A 27,417-nucleotide genomic window follows, 5' to 3' on the forward strand; every position below is an offset into this window, starting at 1 on the left:
CATTTATTGATTAAAGCGACCGATTCTGATAAGAATTAGTCAGCGATAACGGCAAACATATGTATACATTTGCACATAATTTCACTTTGACATACAAACTTACATATCGCTATATCAGAAACGGCAGACAAAAAAATTTGTTGCAACCAAAAATTGTAAAATTTGATTTCCTTAAATTTAACGCTCGACCCTCCGTTAATATCTCATTTAGCAAACTTATCTTGATTTGCAAACTTATCTTGATTAACTCCACTCACAGGGAAAACTGACTGAAGAAATTTCGCATGATCATGAACTAATGCTAGAAATTTCGCATCATTATGGGCTTACGGTCTAAAAGTAATTATAAGGTATTGTATAAAAACCGTACGGTATTTGAAAAACCACTATACATAAATAGCATACGATTCATTCTATTGTGTTTTCGTTAATCTAAATTACATACAAAGTGTATATGTATTGTTGGTTGCATATGTTACATTATGTTTATGTGATATATCCAAGCACAAGCACAAGCTACTTGATTTTGTTTTTCAACTTGATATAATTTAATATGGTAAAAGTAATATTTTTAATAATACATTCAGAGTATGCTCTTGTTCATAATAATTGTATTTGATGGAATAAAAAAGCATTGAAGCAAACTTGAAGTTTTGTTAATGCCCTTCATAAACTGAAGTTTTCGTTTCCTAGGAGAGCCATGCTATTAATTGGATGGTGACTGTTTATAGACATAAAAGAGGTGTGGATTAAGAGCCAGGCCAAAACAAATCCGTTGAATTTACTAAGCTGATAATTTGAGGATTGGTGATATTAGTTGTGTACACACACAGTCAAGCGAACGATAGAACAGGGGTCAGATGTATGCTATCGAAATGGTTAAGTTTTACATGGTACTAAAATGAATTAACTGAAGCTGAAAATTGTTAAACAGCTTGTATATTGCATATAGATAACAGCTATGACAATCAGTCAGTTAAACGTTTGAACAGGGATGGTCAGTCAGCCCTTATTTGTGAACAATATACAAATAAGATTCATTTACGATTTTCATGATATTTAATTCAATTACAACAATTGCTTGTAAATGAAAGCAATATACAAGCTGTATAACAATTTTCGGCTTTAAAAAATTCATTTAAATACCATGGAAATCATAACTGTAAAAATAATCTTATATCGCAACAAAAACATTTGTTTATTACTTTTTTCTTTTTTGTTTCAAACTTTATCACTGATAAATTATACGGGTGAAATAATACACCAGAAATCCTGTTTAAAAACATGCTTCTATATGTAAAAGTAAGTTTAAGCACTATGGCGTCAATTTTGCGCGGTACAGGTGAGTACAGGTGAGAATATGAATATCACACCTCTCGATGTCTCACCCCTGCACCATCAAATATGTACTCTGGATACTACATACTTATTCTGCCGTACAGAAATAAATCATTTATTGCTTCGGAAATTGACGGAAGATCAAAAATTTTGTTTATCTTATGGTAACGAAGTTACCAAACTTATTTCTGTACGAAATTTATGTAAGTCGCTGCGAATACTTATACAGAGCTATTATTCAGCAACCCCGTACATATTTGCGGGTGAGGCACCAAGGGGTGCGACATTCAATTTTCACCTGTACTCATCTGCAAAACTGATGTCAAGATGCTTAAACTTACTTTTACATGTAGGAGCATCTTCTTCAACATGATTTCTGGTGTGACATCTCACCAGGAAAATTTTAGCATGGCCTTACAGTCTAAAAGGTTATTATATATTTTTTCAATAAATCTTGCCGTAATTTTTTGCAATGGGGATGGCCACTCTATATATTTATAAATGTGAAACCTATCTTACTAAACGACGCCATCGATTTTCGGAGAAACATAAACTTTTCGTGTAATTCAAAGATCCATTTGACTATTTGAAGTTAAGAAGAAATTTTGAAACTTTTTCGTTGGCTCCCATTGATCAATTTTGATTTACGATAAGGGGTCGGTAGTAAATTCGGAGAAAAAATTTTCATAAAACAATTGCAGGAGAATTTAGTTGAATAAAGGTATATAATTTTGGGTAGGTAAAATTTGGGTATATCTATGCTCTTGAAAAATCAAAGTTAGTCCAGCTTTTTAACTACCAAAATTTATACTTTATTTTCATGCTGTATGATAACCTTACATATTTTTCCTTTCTTTATAAAATACAATAACATCGTTACTAGCTTCGTGTTATGCACATCTTGCTAAAGTTGTCGAAATCATTCATCGAAACGTTAAACTCTGTTAGGTTGAGTAGCATTTTTTCAATAAAAGGGTCATTAGCTTAAATAATAAACTCATTTTTCTGTTCGGAAGACGTAAACATTATTAATACTGACGGAAGTCTATTGGTTCATAAACTATGACTTTACTCTGAAGATGAGTATTTGTCAGCTAGTTGTCAGCTTTATTCGAATCAAGCAAGGAAAACTCGGGGGATTTTTTATGTTCAATATTTTTGAAAACAATGTACATACTTTTACGCTAGTAAAACATTTTCTTATAGGTTTAGATGTACCTTAATATACAAAAACATTTAGGATGAATAGCGTGCTTTAACAACTTAAAATAAATAGCTACTATACTAGATTATAATATAAATATATTATATTTTTACCAAGTATAAATAAATAATTTGTTCATTATTTTTTAATAATATCTGTTATTTATTTGTTTGTATAAATTTTGCAGCATACTTCATTTTATTTTGCTCTCGCAATTTTGCCCGTCACAGTAAAAATATTGCAATTTATCAAAACACATTTTTTCAAACCACAAGTATTTACAAAAAAATTTACTTCTCCAAGTTTAAAAACACAAAATTAAATTTGTTCTCGAAAAAATTTATATTCTAGGATTTTGAACGTAAATTTTTAATTTCTTCTTAATTTTAAACTTAAAAATTGTCTCTAGATAAACTATAATAAACTTTGATTGATACAATTTTACTGATTTAAAAAAATTGGGACTTACCCAATATTGGTCAAGAAATTCGGAAAATTAAAATTGATAATTAACAAAGCCTACAACACCAATTCATAGTTCATAATTTTTGAGTGGACCGATGGTTTAGGACACCATGTACAATGTATATGCTATTTAAAATATATAGATTTTTTTTATTAAATAAATATACTATTATGTGTATACTATACACACGATAAATTGTACTTACATTATTTTTACTAAATAAAAGCTAATTTGTTTTTAAAGTATAGGGTGGTGATTAATAAATACAAATACAAACAGTTTTAAGCCTATTGAGAGTAGAATCACAATTATTTCAATATTTTGAATCATCAGAAGTTAATACAGTTGTAACAAATATTTTTCGAGTTATAGCAAAATTAAGTGAGGAACAATTTTCATTTCATAAAAATATCACAAAATTGAAATCCGTATTTTAGGGCGAGCATTAATGGCGATATAATTTTTATGCATTTCTGGGAGACGCAGGCAAGCGCGTATCTAGCTTTCAAAAAAAGTAATGGGCACTGCCACCCCTAATCGGCCAAACTCTAGTCGGAGTATGAATTCGATCATGATCGATATAGTGCATTTCTACAAAGAAGATGTTTACAAAGAATATGGCGTCACAAAGCCGTGGGGCTGACACTAGTAAATTAATAAACCTATGGTATGTTCGCCCACAAAAATTACACAAATTAAAAGTTTGCACATCACAATGTCGTCACATTCAGACTCGAAACTACTGAACAAATTTTGATGAAATTCCTTCAAACTAAATTAAACGCCAGTATCCACTTTACATTAAATAATTTTATTTAGGTGTTTACTTAAATTACGAATCCAAGCATTCGTTTTTTTTTTCGCGAAGCGTTGATAATTACAACGACATCCAGATGTTAAGGAGAGCTAAACTTTCAAAACGAATATATCTTCCTGTCCCATTGAGACATGCAACCAAGATTTTACCCCGCGAAGAGTTGTCAGTATTTATAAGAACATTTTTATGTTAGGGCACAAATCTTATTCGCATGCTTCGATGAGATGAGCTACCGACTCTGGTTTGGCGGAATATTTTCACATTCAGTTTCCCATTTGACCATCCAGAGTCGGTATTCATTTATAACAGTTGATTCACTATCATTAATGAATCGCCGATACATCTTAACCACTTTTTTCACTGGATATCGATATTCAAGTCTTTGACACCCATATTTGGTTTCAGGTAGTAAAACTATCAACTGAAATTGGTCGAGTACCTCCGGAGACAATCTTTGCCCCAGATCGTTGAAAACGGAATCTAAAAGGGATATGTTAATTGATTTCCGAAAGTACTCTTCTACCGGTTTCGCTATGATTTTTTTCGATTTTTGATATCTACATGCTTTGAAAATAATTTTTAAACAAAATAAATATTCCCTCCAAAAATAATCAGATGGGGGTTTAGTATAAAAATTAGCAGGCTGTTAAAAAAAGTATACATAAAGATAATAATTCCTGTCCCTTTTTTAATCAGGTACAGGTACTTCCCCAGGTACAATGACTTACCCAGGCGCCCTTTATTAAACACTTTCAGTTTTGTATTCAAATTAATGGTGCCTTAATTTCGGAATAAAAATTTTAAATCATTGTACTTCAAAACGTGAATTAAAAATTATCGGAGAAGACTAGAAATTTTCTTTGAAGAACTCCCAGCAATAAATGCAAATTTTCTAGTGACTGCTCTATATTCATTCAAACATATGCCTCCTATAAAATACATCGAACTCTATTTACTTATAAATGTAGATTAGAAAAAAAACATGTAACGTGTGTATGTTTATTTGTTAAATAAACGTAAAATTTCCAGACAAAATCAACGTAGATGTAGATTAACAGGTACCAATTTCAAGTAATTTTAAATAGTTAGAAAAACTTCATTAAAATCAAGTCGGTACTAGACATGATTAAATTCGGTAAAATAAAATATTGTATTATTTAATGACGATGAAAAGTTTTTTTGTATAGCAATATAAATTAGCCCTCGAAGAAAGGAGTTTTGAACTTTTGAGGTATTTGCATGTCTGTATGTAAAGCATCGTGACTCAACCCTCAGTCATGTCAAGCCTCAGACCAAGTATACTACGTGATCGATTGATAGTCTGGAGAAATTTGTGCAGCCAGGATTTGGAACTAAGGTTGCACATTTCTTCTTCTTGTCGGTCAACGTGGATCGTTTATTTCGGAAACTAGTGCGTTTATAATAAATATGTTGGAAAGAAAAGTATGGTGTCACATAATAATTAAATTCTGATTTGTTACAAGAATTTCATAATCTCTGAAATTGCGATTTTATAAAACCTTCAACTAAATATAGTAGAGCTGTTCTATAAAAAAGTTACTTCATTTAATTAAATCTTTGCATCAGGCAGCTGATGTATAAACCCTCGATGACTTAAAGACAACATTAATTGATTTGGAGCCAATTGTTATTGTTATCTTATCACGTATGCAAAATTAAATTTAATCTTTTTTAAAATTTATATGCACACAAAACCAGTTTATATAATAGATCAAGGAAAATAAACTTGGAGAAATCAAATTATGTTACTTTGAAACATTTGCTTTTTGATACAGGGTGTGGAAAAGATATGTGCGGTTTTGAAAATGACGTAAAAAGGAATACAATTAATTTTTTTCCAAAAGGTATTTTTACCATTTACTTAAAATAACATAAAAAAATAAAGTACTATAGTAACTTAATTGAGTTTTCAGTTAATTTAGTACATAAAGATAGCTGTTTGAAAAAAACAAAACAAAATGGCGCTTTTTTCAGTAAAGGAAATTAAAAGGGTCTTACAAAAATTCGTATAATAGGCTAAGAGCCCGCCGCTGAAAAAGGCACCTCATCGGTTAAAGGACATACATTATTGGAAAAGGTAGTACTCAAATCAATGAAAATAATGATATAGGAGTTTTAGTCCCCAGTCAGTCGCTTAACTAGGCAACCATTTTTTGATTTTTTTAATTTTGGTGTAGTTGCTTACCCTATTAGTTAAAGCATAATTTTGGTATCAAATGAAAGCTTGAACTTTCTAGTTTTCGAAAAAAAATGCTTGCCTAGCCTCTGACTGTTAGAAATTTTGGCAGCCCGCATCGTAGCCTCTTAATGGTCGAACCGACTTGATTGAGAACATTTGATATCTAAGTTTAAAAAAATTCAGGTTTACAAGGAATAAATCGCATTTGTCGGGGGTTTTTTTAACATTGCAAATTTCACTTGTAATATGTATGATATTAAATAGATAAACTAAATATTACATTGTACATGTATGTCATAGCATTTGAGATGGTACCTAAATACAAAATTATATTCATACATCTTCATTTGAGAAAACAAAAACGGGGGAACATTTTGTGGAACAGAATCAAATTACATCCACTATATATTTTATGTATACATAGATGATACCTTTTCTCATTTAGGTATATTATTTTCAGTTTTATAATAAAATTTACCTCCTGGTAAAAAAAAATTAACCCTTTCTTTTGATTGTATATAAAATTGATCTATAACCAGAGTCTCAAAACGGCTAAGAGTGCATGCTGAAACGTCGTAGAGATCGGTATTAAATCGTTGCGTCGGTTTTAAAACGAGAAAATTTTTCAAAATAAATAAAAAATCTTTCTATTGATAAAAAAACTTTTAACAAAAAAAAAACCGACTTAAAAAAAAAAAAACTATTCCAAAGAAATTAATAGACACACTAAAAAGTAAAAAAGTAATGTAGTTACAATTATTGTTATTTATGAAGTCGTTGTAAGCCAAGGAAACCACTGTGACAGAACACTTTGCTACATTAATTTGGCTGACGCGGACCCATTTGTCGCACAAATACTTGAAATGAAAATTTCACACTTATATGATTTTCTCATGAATGCCATTATCAAAACTTAGCCAAATTGAAATGGGACCACACGGAAAACCACCAAAAACATCAAAATCGACAGTTCTGAGGTAACAAACATAAAAAAATGCAGTCGAATTGAGAGCTTCCTCCTTTTTTTGAAGTCGGTTACAATAGAGAGTTGATTTGATTTGGATTGGGTACTGCTAAGATCCTGGGATTCAGTTTCCAAGAAACGAAACTCTCCCTACATTACCAATTATTTCACATGCCAAGATTACTTCAACACGCATGTTTACATTTATCCTCTTTTAAGATATGGCTTTACATTTGGGTCAAAATCTTTTAATACGGATTTATAAAGCAAAACCAACACATTTCAAACAGGATGAACTTGAGAGTCAAATTGGAGCGGCACCCAGATTTATTTTAACTTTTAACATAACAGTTCCATGTCTGCCAAGAAAGAATGAATTTAAATCTTTCATATGATATTTTAAGTATTTGTCTCTTAGAGGTCTTTTGAAACTTTAATTTTAGGTTTGTAAAAGTAGAAGATGAATAACATTTTTCAAGTAACATCCAGTAGTAAAAAAGTTCATGACTACCGTAGTGAAAAAGTTACTTGGGGTACTGCTATATATTCGATTGGATTCGAGCTATAAATACATTCCATATTAGGTTCTAAAGGCAATTTAATTTCAATAACATTTCATAAGTGAATTTTTTTGAAAACATTTCAGGTGGGTGTTGCAAGCAATGTATAACAAGCATTCATGTATAACAAAATGTTTTAAAGTCCAGTAACGAAACCCACAGAATGTCATTAAATTGATATTGAATGGTAGTATATTACACATCTAGGAAGCAAAAGTCAAGAATGTCACAGATTTCAAGTTCATTGTCGCTCGAGGCGTAACAAACACGAGATCGAAGACATTCTTTACCTACTCCCGTGGTATGTATACTATTTTTCTGCTCGACGAAGGCGGAAAACGGCAACTTCGTTTAGCACAGCTTTGCGAAGTTTGACACTTTCCGCTCGGAGGAGAGAAAAATAAATAAACTATAAAACCAGCTTTACCAACCAATGGTCTAAGAGACGGCATAACGTCAGTCTTCACTCATCTGATAACCAGATGAGACATATATTTATGCAATTTTTATGATTTTTTAGTAAGTAATACGTTAAAATTTGTAGTTTAACACGCTTCAGTGTGAAAAATTGAGTTCTTAGTTAATCAAATAAGTGAGTTTGATACAGCTAAAGGTTATTTTTAAGTACTAGGCCATTTTAAAATATTTAAGTGTGTTGAAAATACATGTTTAACAAAACTATTATAAAATAACGTGACTTGTAACGCGAGATAAAAGTTTACACTAACACAGTGGTCATTATTTACAAGCCATATTGTAATGATGGTTCATTATTTGTATGTATAGGTATATTACATTTATATTCGAATTTTATGTGTATTTGATAGAGTCCTTGCAATTAAAATTTTCTATCCACATATATATGATAATATTACACCACCCATTCATAGAGTATAATTTTCGTACCCTTACCAATCTTTTTGTAAATAAAGATAAATTAATATGTCGAATGACAGGAAAATTCAATTAAATTTCCATATTTTGTTTTATATGTATATATTGTAAATATATATCCTATAGTATTTGTATTCATGTACAATGAGTTGTTTAAAAAGTGAAAGTTGATTTAATTATCTTCTTGGTGATAGTATAATAATATCTAATTATATTGACAGCGTATTTATACCAGTCTAGTCAAAATGTCAATTTTATTAAATTTACGAAATTTACGATCAAAATTTATACCGAACTTAGTAGATTGGTCCTCTATCGACTATAATTGGTTGTTTTTTTTAACCAATGATTCTGCTTTCATTTGGCCAATAACATCGAAGACTATTAGCACTATTTTAGATTATTGTCAAATAAATTGAGATTAATTTGACATTAATCGAGATTAATTATTACAAGGGGTTTTACGTGCACGTATTCCTCTATCAATCAACGCAGCTCATTCAATTGTCATCGTAAAGTCATAAAGTTCCGGTATATATCATCCAGAGTATATCATAAATATAACAGAAAAAAAATTAATGTTAGATTCTTGGCAAGAAAATAAGAAGTAAGTTTCGATAAATAGATAATAAAGTTATGAATAGTGTGGCTAAGTATATCTTTCAGTATTTTACAAACATTTCTTAGCAATAGCAGATAATATACATACTTCATTTAAAAGATATATAATTAAAATATAAATATTCTATATACACTTACACTTTTGATTATCGAAATATTTCATTTATAAAATATTGAAGTATAGAACATAATTCTTAATATATTATTATGAATATTATTATTATTATTAGTGAAATTATTATATTTTAAGATTATTATGACAATGACAATGCGTCAAATTTAATTACTGTAATCAGAAAATATAATATTATTCAATATAAGTAGCGATACCTTCATAAGACATTTCTAATATGCCTATTTTATTTTATATCACTAATGGAGTTTTATATTATCTACTTTGTATGCGAGAGATCTAAGTGCGTTAGCATTATATCAACATACCGGGTGTATCGGAATGAAATTTATATGCTCTTCTACACTCACTCATGAGTGAATGTCTAGTATTTATTCGTCCCATCTATTATTTCTTGCGTGTAATTGTGTTTCAGTATAAGAAGCCGGAAGCTAAATTCTTGAAACGTTCTGTGCCCCACTTTGCCTGGCATAAATAACCTAGATGTGAAAGGTAAAAAAATACACTTAAAACATGAATTTGCATATAGGGAATATGTATCCGCGAACGTATCTCTTTAAAGCCGTTAAAAATTCTACATACTGTTTCAAACTTTTGCCAAATCCGTTGGGTTTCCGAAATCGAAAAAAAAACTGTTCGTGTTTTTATGGGAAACATTTTTTGTGGAACATTTTTTTTTGTATTAAGTCAATCTTTAAATAGGAATATGATACTTTTCGTAAAATTACCAACAATCCCTATATATAATAAATGTGAAAGTAAATATGTTTGTTTGTTTGTTTGTTTGTTACTTTTTCACAACAAAATTACTGAATGGATTTGAATCAAACTGTACAAAAATATAGCTCATACATCAGAATAACACATAAGCTATAACTTATAAAGATATATTAAAATTTATTCTGACATTTTACTGCTCCTATGATCATCATTTTAAATCATAAATTAAAGCTCTGTAAAAACTTATAGTAAATGTCAAACAATTCATGGCCTTCTTTTCGGATTTACTCAATGAATTTCACACTTAAAAAATTGAAAATTGTGCAAATCATTTTTGTTTCAGTATACCATACCACCATGTAGATTATTGACCATTTATTCTAATACATCCAGTATTTTTTTATTATTTTAAGATTTATAAATCTATATAGAAATCTGTATTTATAAAGGATGCAAAGAATTCTGTTTGAAGAATATTTTAAAGAAAATATTCATAAATTCAGTTATTTTGTACAGTTTACCAGTGGGTTGCAAATCATTGATGCAGATTATCACTTCTTCGAAATTACATATGGCAATGCTGTATCAAGAAAAATGGATATTTGTAAAACTTTTGTATCCAATATCCCTTATATCATGCTTATTTTACATTTTCATGAGTCATATCAGATGATGTAGAATGTAGGTACAATAAAAACCGTCGTTTCAGAACATTTTTGAAGTGATTAGTCTTTCGAAAGATCTGCTTATAAAAGTGATCCTTATTCACGGCTTCCAAGACAATAGTGAGTCAGGATAAATCAATTGGGATAAACTTCTCACGTTTCTAAATTAAACTGTATTTATTAAATATAAATAAATAAATTTAAGTATAATTATTAAATTTAAAAGAAGGTTTTTCATATGTTACATACAAACAACAAACTTAAGATTATTAACTCCATGTGAATATAATGTAATCTTTGACATAACTATTATCGTATTGTACAATGACGTCAGTATTAATACTAGTACTAGTACTATTACTAGTACTAGTAGTATTAGATTACAGGTTGCTCGCTAGCTTGTCTCATTGGAGTTCTGAATTTACTCTTTCTGAACAAGTTCTCTCCACAGTTGAATGTCTTGTTATCATATGTGTACATTATATAAATGATATATAAAGCACAGAGTTGAGCAAAAATAAATTGTAAAAGTAATAAATAATTGAAAAATGTATATCTTAATATATATATTTCTTGTGTGCGTGTGTACGTGACTGAACTCCTCCTAGACGGCTGGACCGATTTTGATGAAATTTTTGTGTGAGTTCAAGGGGACTCGAGGATGGTATAGATTTACAATTTGGTCCAGTACAACTGTTTTTGAGGGCTCCGTACCAAAAAAATGAAATTTCATTAAATGGTGGGAGCGCATATAAATCATATCACATTATGTATACTATGTGTACTATGTATTTTTAATAGTATTCAGGTATTGTCGATAGGCATTTATTAGAGCCATATGCGAGCGCAGCGAGCTCTACTATCAAAGGTCAGGCCAAAGGTCGAAGGTCAGGCCACTCCAATAAATAGGAGTTAAATTGGGGTTTAGCGGGATGGGTTTAGCGGACAGGCTAAACGTAGTATAGGTATTCATGAAGTGGAGTTACGTTTTTACGGGACAACGTCCGTCGGGGCCGCTAGTAAAATATATGTTATAAAATTATGATTAATTTTAATTAACAATTATTTTGACTAATTCATTATTCTTTTTTAACCGACTTCAAACAAAAAAGGAGGAGGTTATCAATTCGACTGTATTTTTTTAATGTGTGTTCTCTCAGAACTTTCGACTGGGTGAACCGAATTTGATAATTTTTTATCTATTTGAAAGCGTGTGGTCCCATTTCATTTTGGTCCAGTTATGACAACTGCATCTATGAGAAAACCATAAAAGTCTTAAATTTGCATTAAGTATGCACGACTAAAGGACAAATAACTCAATATCACGCCAACCGATTTCGATGATTCCTTTTTTAGTGACAAATATAGTTTTAGTGTACTTCAGATTCACTAAAAATCTTAAAATAAAAAAAATAAAAAAAACTTTCACACTTTTTCAAAAAACAAAGAGAAAACCGACTTCAAAAGAAAAACTTTTCCATAACAAATTAATATGTACTAAAAGGTAAAAAAATAACGATAATCTAATGTAGTTAAAATTGTTGTTATTTTTGGAGTCGGTGTCAGCCAAACTAATGTAGCAAACTGTTTTGTCAGAGTTGTTTCCTTGGCTGACACCGACTGCAAAAATAACAATAATTTTAATAACTACATTATATTATCGGTATTTTTTACTTTTAAGTGCATATTAATTTGTTTTGAAAAAATTTTTCTTTTGAAGTCGGTTTTTTTTTTGTTAAACATTTTTTTTTCCAATTAAAATGGACTAATTGGCTAGGTGTGTTATTTTCTTGAAAATATTAATAACTTTGGTTACGAATTATAACTGTGGCTACAAATTTTGTAACCTACCAAATTTTGTTTGTTTCCAGTCAATTCCAGAAAAATTTTTTTAATGAGCAAAGAATATTTATTTATATTGCAGCCGCAAGAATTTTTTGACTGCAACGAGGGGGACAAATCTCTGACGCACGGGTAAATCTAGTTTGACACCTTAAATTGATCTTATATAATAATTAGTGAATGAATAATTTTTGTTCGATCATTCAAGTTATCTATTGCCGTTTCCGAGATTAAATTTCCATTTCTTTTGTATTATAAGTTTTTTGGAAGCTTAACGCCTCGAATGCTTCGAACATTAACGATTCATCTGACTATATTTTATGTTTAACCCAAATCTCTGTGTTCTAAAATCACATTCAGCAAAAATTTAATTTAATCACGAGAAGAAAGACTTATTAATAAACGTTTAAGGGAGAAATTTTAAGTTTATGATTTCATCTATGGATAAATAATATGCAGTAGCAGTTCTTTCAAGTTTTTTAAATTTATATTATAAATAATTTTAATCTTATCTGCCCACAAAATTTGAACAAAATTCATATTTACCTAGAAACCTTGCCAGATATATAGTCGCATCAATGAATGATTTGAATTAAAGCTCCGATTTAGACTTTTCAGAAAGGGAAAAAAATCTGGGGGGGGGGTAGGCAATGATTGCTAATGATAGAGGTTTGAAAAGTTCGAGATAATGATTTTTTACTTTAAAATGGTGAAATAGAGAATGGAAGTTTGTATGAAAATATTTAGTTCACTACTCAACAGATTTTGAAAATTGTTTCACCTATAGAATGCTACATTATCAGTAAGTGACATGGTCGTATTTTCTTTTCAAAATAATGAAGGATTCAATAGTTAAAATCCAATAATATTGAACAAAAGGTAAGTTAAGAGAATTGAAGGCTTTAGCGTGGATATCTGCTAGTTATTTATATTATTTAAACAATATTTGTGCAACTTATATAAAAAAATCACTCTTGTGTGATATTTTTCCACAAAAAATGTATTTTAACTTAATAACAATAAAAATGAATTTTAACTTCTGGTGTGGAATTCTAACATTTTTGAAAATAAAATAAAACCCTTGTTAATTGATGATAATGTAGCATTCTATAGGCGAAAGAATTTTTAAAATCGATTAAGTAGAGAACTCAAAAATAAAGATTTGTATATATTTTCATCCCCTATTTCACTCTTTTTGGAGATAAATTTAGATACTCACCTACAGTATACAATCAAAATTCTCCCGAAATTTCAAATTTCTATCATTAGCAATTTAGGCTAGGCGTTGATATACCAGTCGGGACATTGCATTTTCTCCCACCAGATAATTTCCGATATTCGAAAGGTTTCGGATTTTAAACAATATATAAAAAGAAACAGCATCAGAAGAAAAAATCATCAGAATCGTAGTTGTTTATGAAGACGTCCAAAGAATGACTGTTTTATGTATTCCTTTATCAGATTAATATAGAATACTTAATTTCAGATTGACAAATATTAATGAGTAATTTGAATTTTTTCAATAATTAAAGAAAAATTTTATATTCAACCTGTAGATATTATTTTCAATTTCATATTGATCTTAAAGTATTCAATGAGGACAGTTTTTATACGACAGAATGTAGTAGAATGACATATATTCTTTTCATCCATAATTTATATTTTCAATAATCGACAGTTTTACGATGTTTTTACATTCAAACTTGAATTTATGTGTGCGCATTTAAATATATGCACGTGTCCTTGCCTACCGTATGGTATTTTACATAATACGTATTCATTCTACATCAAATAGTTATGCTTACATTTTGCAATATTATAATTTATAGTCCCGTGCGGTTTTTTTTAATGATTATTTTAAGCACATAAAAAAAAACGAACATATTACACGGAACAACGATTTAATATTTAATGTATTCTATTTCATTTTATCGATTCAACGTACAGTTAAGAACCAAAACACGATTCAACCTGAAGTGTAAAATTATTAAAACCACGAGTTTTATTAAATGCATCAACTTTTTAACACGCTTTTATTTACTTGCTACGTAACTAGTTTATTATACCATGCATATATGTTATATGCCAGGTATAATAAGTTTAGTCCCAAGTTTGTAACTCTTAAAAATATTGATGCTACGCACAAAATTTTGGTACGTGTTCATAAAATTACCTAATTAGTTAAAAATAATAATAATAATGGGGTTTAACCTCCGTTTTTGTGACGCATGCCTAATCACAGAGGCCACCCACATCATTATTTGTTAATCTTTATTTAATCAATTACAAACATATACAATTTCATTTTTGATGTGGGTGGAGTCGGTTACTACGTTCTTATCCAAGCGACGACAATGTGATCAAATCTGCACTCCCATTAATTATAAATTGTTCACACTGCCGCAGCCTGGTTTCGAACCCGCAACCTAAGTCTAAATAATCCTACGTTCTAAAACTAGCGCTTTAAAACGCACGGCCATTTAGACTCTTTTAAACTGTTTAATAGCGTAATCGGTTAAGGCGCTAGGAAAATAATAGCGAGGTCAATGGTTCAAGTCCCGTTAGAGCAACCTAATTAGTTTATTTCCGGTTGTCCGCCCTTCCGTCCGTCTGTGGACACGGTAGCTCAAAAACGGAAAAAGATATCAAGCTCCAATTTTTACAGCGCACTCAGGACGTAAAAAGTGAAGTCGAGTTCGTAAATGAGCAACATAGGTAAATTGGATCTTGGGTCCATGGGTAAGATCCATCTTGTAAACCGTTAGAGATAGAACAAAAGTTCAAAGTAAAAAAAGTTCTTTATAAAAAAATAAACAACTTTTGTTTGAAACATTTTTTCGCAAACAACACTGTTTACCCGTGAAGGCGCAAATTAGGCGTAGATTGTATAGTATGTATTATATGGAAATATCAGTTATGTATGTGTGACATGTTTGTTTGTGTAATGTGATAAAGTAATCAACACTATCTATGCATGGTATTTCAACAATTAACTGAGTAAATTTTTTATTTTCACTTCTTTTTAAATCGATTTTGATTAAATAAAGAGATTGTTGTACATCATAATTGAATTCGAAGATGTACTCTAAATTATAATATTCGTGTAAGATACAGAAAGAATATGATCAGTGGAAACGGTAGAAAAGTGACATTTTATCTGAAACATAAACTAATACAACAGCAATTAGTTTATGTTTCGGTTTAATTGAGCAACGTCTCAAAATTATTTTCAAATCTCTGTAGGGCCCTTTCTTACTTGTAGAACTGATTTCAGGTGCCTTTTTTTCCAGCCAATCGAACGTTAATATGTTAAGAATACGCATTCCAAAGAACCCCGTAATATAAGATACGAAAATGGCTTTCTGCGAAACTTTTTCTAAACCACGCTAAAAAAGCTCTTACGACCACAAAAATTTTTAACGAGTACTTTTTGAGCTACGAACGAACAAAGCTATGATTATAATATAGATTTAGTATATGACTAGGGAAATGACGTACTGTGAAACGTTTTCAAACCGACCCAAAATGTTTTTAGATCGTCCTGATCAAAAACTCAAAAGACCATAAACTTTTTAACGCGTAGTTTTCGAGCTATGGGTGATCGAAGCTACACATATATTATATTTATAGTAGGTACTTATAGGACCAGAAACGTGGCTTTCTGTGAACCTTTTTCAAACCGCTCGCTCTCAAAATGTTCTTCGGATCGTTTTGATCACTCTCACGGCCACAATTTTTTACGATTAATTTTCAAGGTACGGGCTATATGACTATAATTTATGTGTAGCTTTGATAGACCGCAGCTCGAAAACAACCAGTTGAAAAATTTTGTGTGCCACACAGTTTTAGATCAGAACGTTCTGGAGAATATTATGGAGGCGGTTTGAAAAAGTTTCAGAGAAAGCCATTTTTCTATAGTCAAACCTACTAAAATTATATTATATTCTTAGCTTTGATCGTCCGTAGCTCGAAAACTACTCGTAAAGAATTCTGGTGGTCGTAAGAGCTTTTGATCAGAAAGATCCAAAGAACATTTTAGCGTGACTTAGAAAAAATTTCGCAGAAATCGGTTTTCCAATCTAATTTTACGAGGTTTTTTATTACATTGGCTATTAAAAGATGCGTTACTCTAGGTTGGCATTCTCATTTATAGTAAGTTTAAAAAAATTGTTTTGTCTTATTGAAAACATTTTAATGTATAAAAATCATAAAGAAACGTTTGGTAAAAATTAATTTTAAAACCAAACCTAAACAATCCATTGTAATCAAAAACATTTTATGCAAAGTATTAACATTAAAATAAACAATGAGATAATGAGCTTTTTTAATTTTTATTGTTTTATGAATTTGATTGCTAATGAATTGGTTTTATTTTTAATTATTAAATAGTTTAATGATTTAAATAAATGTTAACATTTAAAACATTTTTGAACACTTTATAAATTAAAACTTCATAATCAGAGGGTGTAGCTTTGTTAAACGTTTATAGAAATTTGTTTTTCAAAATCCATGCTTTAATTTAGTTTTTCATAATACTACGATGTCACAGAGAGAACACATAGCGGTCAAACTTACAACACCCCTTTTTTAGTTTGAGGGTCAAATACATTAGCCTTTTAATTGAACCCATATTAAAACACGTTATTTTTGACGAAAATGAAAATTAACCAAATTTCAAATACTTTTATCTCATAGATAAATTTTGAACATAGACCTAAAAAATCATTATCATCAATTATAACTTTCAGCAGAGCGATGATTTACGGTGGAGAAAATTTTTCTATTTATTTTTATGATCTTCAACTTTTTCTAGTTGGTAATGTTATTAACTGTTAGTGAAATTCACACTTATGGCTTTAAACTGCTGTATCTATTGGAAGTATAATCGCAGGAACTCTACCAGGCATCAATTCAAAGTTGAAAGTGTCTTTTATGAATCTTTAACTTTCTTTTTTATAAACTTAAAGGTCTTTGCCCAATTTCCGTTTTTTTTCCTTTTTTTAAATGCCATAAAATGGTACAACACCGATACAGAGTTTGGAAGAAAGATAATAAAAATAAATAAGATTAAGATTAAGATTAAGAAATAGATTTAAGATTATAAAAATAAATAGAAAAATTTGTGATCGAGGATGATTATAATTGTTAGATACATTTTCAAAATGTAGAAAGTGTATACTTTCGGATCAGTTGCGTACGGTCAAGATCGGAACATTTTTCACGGGGAAACTGATGTCCGAAAGTTTGATTATCTTATCTGAACGAAATTCTATGCCAGTAAGAGTGCAGGATATTGACAACAAGAAATGAAAACTACTTTTCATTATTTGATGAACATAAGCGTATTTATAATAGCATCGGTATTCAAATGTCGATTATATTATATAAACATATATGTTGAAGTCGATTTGTCATTCTTTTAAAACAGATATGAATCAATAAATTGAATTCTCGTTGTTCCACTAAAGTATTCACTATTGATTGGTACTTAAAACTATTGTATACCTTTAATGTTCATTGGAAAGTTGTAATACAACAAGGTACTTTACAAAATATGATTGTTTTTGTTCAAAAGAATGAAGTCAGGCAATAAGCTTTAGTCTTTCCTTGTTATACAGAGTGTACCAGGTCAGGGGCAAATTTTAAAATGGAATAATTTTCCACTGAATTTCATGTTTTGACTTCAAATTCAAAAAAGCAGGAGGTTCTCAATTCGACTATGTTTTTTTTATGTTGGTTACCTCAGGACTTAGTCTTGTTTCGATTTGGTCCAATTCTGACTATGACATCTATGAGAAAATCATATGTCTTAAATTTGCATGTGCGCAAGTATGTACGCGACTAATGGACGAATAACTCAAAATCACGTTAACCGATTTCGATTATTCGTTTTTTAGTGACAAATTAGTTAGTGTAATTCAGATTCACTAAAAATCACAAAATCAAAAAAACTTTTAACAAAATAAAAACCGACTTCAACAAAAACTATTCCAAAAAAAAATGTACATGCACTAAAAAGTAAAAGATAATGATAATTCCATTCGCGTAGAGCATTGGGTTTTTTGAATACAAACCTTCCATATTTCTACGCCCATGGTGGCAAAGGATACCATAGTGTTACATTTAGATTCAGTAAATTATCTTTCGCAAAAAGATACTTTTTGTAAGAATGATCTACTTGTTTGGTTTACTCGAAAGTTGTAATTCAAATAATTGGAAATAATACGTGTAGTTGTTTCAGAATCAACTCTTGATAATTCTATTGATTTGGTTTCTACGAACTCCTCTTTTGAATTCCCATCCAGTCTGAATTACGCCAGGTTACATCTTACGAAATACGAAGAAGGAAAAAAATAAGATGTGTTAATTAAATAATAAAGTTTAAATTGAAAAACACACCAATTTATTTGTAATTTGACATTTGAAAATTTAAAAATATAAATAAACGACATAAAACACTCTCAAATAATATAAACTTCACAATTTTATCATCAAAACACACAAAAAAAGCACAAAGAAAGGAGAGTCATCGTATCATTAAGTAAAGTATATTATTTTATACGTGTTTGTGCATGTTTGTTGATGATGACAAATTCAAGCACATCGTAGTGGGTATGACCCTTACAGTCCCGGAAAAATCCGTCCTTGGCATGATTCATTATCACATGGAAACTTTTTGCAGGAGCTGCAGGTGGAATAGATGCTCATGAACCTAAAAGTGCAGGGGGATAAACCGATAGGATATTGCTCAACTAATTTTTATAAACAAATAAGTAATATTGACCGAAATTCTATCGTATAATTCGGGTCAAAACTAACAAAAAATGGTCTGAGACATTTTTTTCTAAACCCATCCATTTTAGGAGTAAAAAATTCGTAAAATTTGAAAAAACACGATTTTTACAATTTTCATCACTCCTATGAAAATTGCCTAATGAAAAACTCTAAGATTTTTAATATGTATAAAACTTTTATTTGTAGTGTAAAACTTACTCAACAACATCCCGCAAAAATTTTAGGCCTTATTGAATTGTGCTTGATTGTTAATTGTTAAGAGAGCACGCGAAAAGGCCACCCAAAAGAAACGATTTGCTGTTCAGGCAGGTTAGAAAAATTCTACATTCTACATTCTACACAGGTTAGAAAAATGGAATTTTTACCATCTACTTAAAATAAAGTCAAATTAACAGAAAAGTTCGAAAAATTTCATTTTCTCGAACGCATTTTCCTGGGGTTGCGTTGAGGAAAATGAAATTTTTCCATTATTTTACTTTATTTCGAGTTGATTGGCGAAAATCCTATCTTTCTTGCATGTAAAAACAGAAAATCGTTATTTTTAGGTACTTTTTCGCGCGCTCTCTTTACAATGAAGCATTTAAAATTTGATGTCTTCAAAAAAAGTTGGAAAGTTGTCTTTCATTTTTCGAGTTGAAAATCATAACTTTCTACATAAAAGTTAAAAAAAAAGAAACTAAGTGGTGAATTCTTTTTATTTTATTTATACAATCGAATACTAAAAATGTAATAAACTTTTTCAAAGAGAAAATAAATGGCCAAAGGAATAAAAATTTAGCTTTCATAAAGCTCTGACTTGGTGTGTACATTGGGAATGGTTACTCTCTTTACCTTTTATTTTTCTATGTGGAATTTGTTATAGATAATGTATGGTTTTTTTTCACCATTGACTTATCTAGCACAATTATCTTTGACTAGAGGGTATCAAATACAATATTTATTTTTATAAAACAACAAAAGTAATCTATTGACGTACATGTTTGGATATAAGAAACGGTGAGATAAAATGCTTTAAATCCTTCAAAATATGTAAGACATTAATACAAATTTAAAATGGCTAGAAATGATCCAAAATATCTTTTATGTTTTATGGTATAATCATAGATTGTATGATAGGACTAAATTCTATGGTATATAAAAAAAAAATTAACAAAGAAATTTTTAAGCATTTATATAAGTAAGCCATTAATTGATTAGATTATTTAAGCATTTACAAGGTTTAAGTCGATGCTCTTCTGTAGTAGATATCTTGATTATGACATCCTTAGCGTAAAGATGTCCCATACCTGATCTTCATAAAATTCTTTAACAAGCAGAAACGTCAAAACAAGTCTAATGGAAAATTTACTATTTTTTAATAACTGTAGTTAAAAACTTGAACTAGGACAAGTTAGAAAACAACGGCTCCGGAACTTTTACCATATTGCTATATAAAACTCGAATGATGAGAAAATTGCAAACGAATAGCCCGATAAAATTATTGTCCTTACATAATTGTTTCCGATATTGAGAATGTAGCCCAAGAAGAAGAAGACATTTAACTTGAGACAGACCAAAAAAGCCCGAAAAAAAAAATATTTTGCAAAAAAAGTTTAACCTCATGATAACTTTTGTCCCATATAGGGGACAAAATATTTTACAACCGTTGAACCCAATTGACAAATGGAAAGTGTTATTTTTTCTTAATTTTTGAGTTGAATATTAAACCTGACCAATAATTTGAAAGTTTAAAAATAAAGTTAACTTAATAGTTTTTCAAAATTTCCCGTACATGGCACATAAAATATCATAGTCTGTGATTTTTCGTCATCTAAAATAAAAAATGAATATCCCCTATTTGGGACAAAAGTTATCAAATGATGCAAAAATGAACTATGAGTGGTTATCGTGAAGTTAAAATAAAAATGTTTACTACAAAATTGTACTGATATTGACAACAGATAGAAGCATGCTTTAAATTGAAAGTTATTACGCCAAAGTCAATAACTGCTATGCAATTTTTTTGAAAAACAGATACACTCAACAGAAATCTAATGCAAAATTTTTCTTGTTAGAGAAGTAAAAAAAGGTTTAGTGATAAGCTCCTACCTTATGAGTATATCAACTAGCTCGTATTAGTAATGAGCGACAGTTTACTTTTAAAAGACCTCGAAGGCACAGGTCAGCCAAATAGTGCTGCCCAGTGTAGCTCTGTCAGCTCTAAAATTTTTGTTTAAAAACTTTTTTTGTAAAAGCCCTTTTTCCGAATTTCAGTTAAGTCTTAAATGTTATGGAAACTCTAAATAAAGTTCTTGCTCAAAGTTTTTTTTTTTTCATATAAAATTGAAACGGAACTTTTTTTTTATAAAAACATCTATTGTAACGGAGTAAAGTTGTTGTTATATATCGTATTTTGTAGTATGTTTTTTAAATACAAAAGGCACGAGAAAAAAAGAAAATGCTTTATATATGTGAAATGTCCTCAATGTCTCACTAAGCACAAAAAAATATACGTTAAAAAAACCTGAAAGCAGTTTTAAATAAAAAAAAAGGTACATGTATAGTTTGAATTCACTACTACTAAATAATACAATAAAACAAAATAAATAAATAAAACTCTTGAGAGGTAGAGGTCCGTCACAATGGCCACATTTTCCACTCATTAGATGCTTCTTATAATCGGGTGTTTCGGTTGAAATGAAATTCTAGTTTAAAAAAAAACTATTTATGAAAAGTGGGAATCGGGAAATCAAACCTACTAAAATGCATTTCCAACAAATTTGAAACTCCACAAGATCACTTCACTGATACAAATATAATCTACATACTGATTTTCAAGTGGGTTAGCTTCATTTAGTAAGGATCTCGAAATGTAGAATATGAAAATATTAAAAATGAAACTAGTTTTTACTTTCTAAAGGGAAGAAGAAAGCTGCCTTATTAAATAGAAGATAGTTTCTTTTCCTCACATTTCTAAAGCTTTGTTTATTTCAAGAGCCCTACCAAATTGTATGAGAAGAGATCTTATGGAATGTCAATGTGTAAAACAAAGAAAAAGTACAACAATCATACTATACCGACTAGTCTCCTATGTCGGTGCTAGTAATGCCCGATATTACTTAACTTTGATGATCAGACGAGCACCAGTGTCTTAAAATAATATGATCTTTGTCAATAAACACACTATAGCTATAAAATACTTCTGTACTGTCTTATTTGTCTTACACATTGACATCCATAAGAACTCTTCTTACACATATATCTCTATTCGTTGTGTGTGCAGTCATGGTAGGGACAATAAAACCGATTCCAGCGCTTCCAATGAACAATTTTGGCGATTAAGGAGGCTGTTATGACTAATTTGTAATTCTTTACCTGTAATTGTTATAGTAAATGCCAAGTTAAAATTATTGAAAAACACTAATTAATTAAACTTAATGCATAAAAAATTGCGAAAATAAGAAATCCAATTGCACAAATATTATTTTTCAAATGTAAATTTTCATAATTATTTATTTAAATTTGTGAGACAATAATATTAAATTTTCAATGTAAATCTTAAATGCAATCCATACAATTATATATGCATCCATACAATTCTATAATTAAAGTAGTGTATCGTTACCATGGAAACGCCTCCAATAAAACTCACACACGGTGCGAATATATTATAAATGCGAAAGTAAGCATGTTTGTTTGTTTGTTACGCTTTCACGCCTAAACTAGCGAAGGATTATTAATGAAACTGTACAGCAATATAGCTGATATATCAGAATAACACATGAACTATAATTTATATAGATATGTGCAAAAAATAAAAATAAAAAGATATGTGCAAAAAATAAAAATATGTGCAAAAAATAAATTCATTTAATTTGTCATTTGAAACTATCATAAATTACAGATTTCTGTAAAAATAATCAAAATAAAATATTTCAAGGTCATCTTCTCTGATATACTCAATGAATAATTACTATTATACATTTAAAAAAAATAATATATTTTACCTGTGTAAAACAATCCCCACCTTTATTTCAAGTGTTATAGAAAAGAGATAAGCGGAAGCAATCTTTATCAATCTTTATTTTTAAACCCAGCGAAGCGGGTGGGTATCACTCTAGAATTATACATATAAGACGGGATAATTTCCAAGTTGTATATATATATATATATATATATATATATATATATATATATATATATATATATATATACAACTTGGAAATAAAATGTGTTCATAGCCCACCATTACATGTTTACCTATGATACAGTCCAAAAGTCTATACATTCAGGGAAAATATAACAAATAACGAAAATTATACTATGTGTTGGAAAAGTTAGTTTTTAATAAATATTTAGGTTCAGAGCCAAGACTAAACATGCTTCTAATTTAATTTGTGTCATAAGTATAGCAACGGTATGACGAATATGTTTGGAAATATCTTTTATGATTTGAATCATGATAATAAAGGCTCTGACATTATAGTATGTACGGAGTCTTTTTTGTTTTGAAAATGGTGAATTGGTTTTGTGAGCTTTTCACCATTCTAACTTTTCTCATCTCGCATTCCGATACAAGTAGATTTCTGTTTATTGTAAGAGCTGAGCTAAACGAAGCCAGCAATAATTTATTTGTGTATGTTAATTAATAAAATTTATACAAATTAGATCACTTTACTACGAAGTCGCATTCAGGTATATTTTTGAGTTATATCTCTGCCATCGATTGTCAATTAAAAATACAGTCAAGAGATGTTGGGTCCGTAAGAGATTGGGTGCACATGATTCAAATACACTTTTTCTAACACAATATTATAGTGTAGTAAAACTGCTAGACTGATCATGCAAAATTTGAACTTCAAGTTGCCAAATCTAATAAAAGTTAAGTCATAATAAAAAGTAAATATAATTCAAAAAGAATACACAATTTTCCAACTCAAAGAAGAATTTTTACTATATTTGTCAACATTCATGAAATATTTTCTGTTTTCATACTAAATTTTTGCAGACTGTAAATACCAGTTTTTCGAGAATTAATAATATTTATGATACAAAGTCGTACTCTGTAAACACAAATAGTATAACTTTTCGACTAAATTTTAATTAAAGAGAATTGAAAAATTCCACTGGCTCGATTCCTGATATATGTGTATTTTTTTTAAATCTCTTTAATTAAACATTATAAATAATTAAAAAACTGCCATGTATATAATTTACAAAAATTTAATACTCAAAAAAATAGTGTTAATAAGTCTTTAAAATATATTGCTTTTAAAATTAATTTTGAGACTGAATAAATTACAATCATACGAAAGAAACCGCTTACAAAAACTACAGTTATCATTCAACATACATTTGAAATACTCAGTACCTTTCCATGATAAAATCTGGACAAAACACACAAAAAAGGTTTTTTACTAAATCAACATTATACATATGAATAAAAATACCGAAAAAAGCGAAATTTTATGGGTAATTTCCTTATTGTTTTGTACGAATTTTGTTGACTTGTTTGTCTTATTTTAAACGTGAAAATCTGGTGCACCATACAACGTCTATGTCGGTTACCTCTGTGTATAGATATTGTGTGATCTATCCAATTTAGATGTAATTAAAATTCAAAATTATATTACTTGACTAGATGACCCCATGAACTTCGTTTCGATTATTAATCCGAATTAACTTCCAACTCCCAGTCTCATTAATAGCTATATTGTGTTTAGCCCATGGTAGAATTAGAAAAAATATGATCATGCGCAGGTAGGGGTGGGGGGGTATTCTCTCACTTTCGGTGTCTCTCTCGCACGGTACTCAGTCATCGCCATATTGTTTCTTTGTTTACGTTGGAGCTGTCAAGTTATCTTTTACATGTCTTATGCCAAATGCTAATGGGATATCTTTTCCATGTTTTACGTCAAAAAAAGTTATTGTAAGCTACGATTTTTTCATAACTAAAATCAAGAATTGTTCACACAAACGTATTCACGTTTTTCCAACATTCGAATCAGGATGCGGGAACAAGCTATGATGGCTTCGACTAAAGCTATGATGGCTTGGTTCAGTACGTGCACGAACTGCACCAAAACTCTGCCTCCATCGAGCATACGTTGTCTAATTCTACCATGGTTTAGCCCACCCGCTAAACACAAACTTTATTCCTTTCTTACTAATATAATATTTATAAGTAATTTGTTCCCTGTCAGATTTGAGCTTTATACAAATAGCATTTAAAGTATTATTAACATTGTTTTCGATTTTTGTACAATAATAAAATATACTGTGCAAAAGAAAAATATATTTATAAAAATTAAATATAAAGAGTATGTTACATTTTACATTTACTGTACCTGTATATAGTCTCAGAATTTCGATTTGTAAAGAAACATTTGAAATATACTGCTTGTGAGAAGAATAATTAAAATTCCCTTTGTTAATATAATAAATCACATGAAGTTAAGAAAACCTTAGTAACATTGACATTATAGCTTACATTGATCTATATTTGCTTATAAATTTATTTATACGGGATTTCCATATGCAAACTATCATCTCCTTTCTCACCACCTTCGGGTGTGGGTGGGAGGCTCGAAATGATGAGCACATTGGTCCATTACAATTTGTATCTTTTTGAATCAATTACCTGAACTAAGAGAAAACAAGCTACAAGTGGTTTTTACAAAATTTAAAAAATTCCCTACAAATTTTTCGGATATGGAACCCTAAACTCTCACTTAAAATATAGTAAAGAACACTCTCCATTAAATTGCTTTTCAAACGAAACAAGAAAATCAAAATCGATTCACCTGTTTATGGGCTACGATGCCACAGGCAGACAGACACACACAAATAGCAGTCACACCCCTTTTTTTAATTCGGGGGTTAAAAACAAAGTCTGCTGCGCATTTTATTTTAAAGTAAAAATAATAATGGTATTATGTATCATGTTTCAAAATCGCACAGTGAAAATTTGGCAATAAAACGTACTTACACAAATATGTGAAAATATATTATTTTATCGAATGCAATGAATGGCATTCTAAATCATTTATCTGAAAGGTCACCTTCATCGCCTTGTATATCAGTTCATTAGTATTCAAAAGTTATATACTTGTTTTACAAAAACACTGTAGTTGCTATTATTTAAAAAAAAAAAAAAAAATTGTGTTGTATGTTGATTTTAACGACACAAATGTACGTAAAATAATGGTTTTTTAACTTTAAAAATTTGTGTAAAATGTAGGTAGCATTTTATTGTGTACGCAATCATACCGAAACGTATCTTTCTATCATGTATATATGAAATATACTAAGGTATACTAAGTTTAGTCCCAAGTTTGTAACGCTTAAAAATATTGAACAAAATTTTCTTTGTCTATCTGTCAGTTTGTCGGTCGTCTGTCTGCCCATCTGTCATCACGATTACTCAAAAACGAAAAGAGATATCAAGCTGAAATTCTTATAGCGTGCTTAGGGCGTGAAAAGTGAGGTCCAGTTCGTAAATGAGCAACATATTTCAATTGGCTCTTGGGTCCGCAGGACCAATCATGTAAACCGTTAGAGATAGAACAAAAGCATATAAAAAATGTTTCTTATAAAAAAAATAAACAACTTTTGTTTAAAACATTTTTTCGTTAACATCACGGTTTACCCGTGAGAGCGCAAAGTGTATAGTATGTATTATATTGGAATATCAGTTATATACGTGTGACATGTATGTATGTGTAATGTGACAGAGTAATCAACACTGTCTGTACATGTATTTCAACAATTAACTAAATTGTTTGTTTTCTCTTGTTTATTTTAACGTATGCTCTGGGGTGTATTGAGTTTTCCAATATATCAAATATATACAACAGAAAAACTTAATGTGGATGGTCGAATTACAGTTATTGTTATCTTTGAAAAAGACGGTTATCAGAAGCTCCTTTGTGTAAATCTGCGACGTCACTAACGAATAAATTTGGAACGGTTTTGGTATGGTTGTTTCAAGATAAATTTCCTTCTTTGTGAAGGCACCTTAAAAGTAGTGAGGAAAGTTTCTTTCCAGAAAGATAAAACTAATTTTAGTATATAACTTGTTGCCCTTTTTAATTAACCAATGCTCATTTTCAACACGCAGAAAAGAGATTGATTTACGCTGTAATAACCGTTTGTACCAGATGTTTCATCGAAGAAATCAGTAATTATGGAGTATTTAAAAATGAAAAACAACTAACTGT

The sequence above is a fragment of the Chrysoperla carnea genome, chromosome 1, assembly GCF_905475395.1.
Source record: "Chrysoperla carnea chromosome 1, inChrCarn1.1, whole genome shotgun sequence".
Lineage (NCBI taxonomy): Eukaryota > Metazoa > Arthropoda > Insecta > Neuroptera > Chrysopidae > Chrysoperla > Chrysoperla carnea.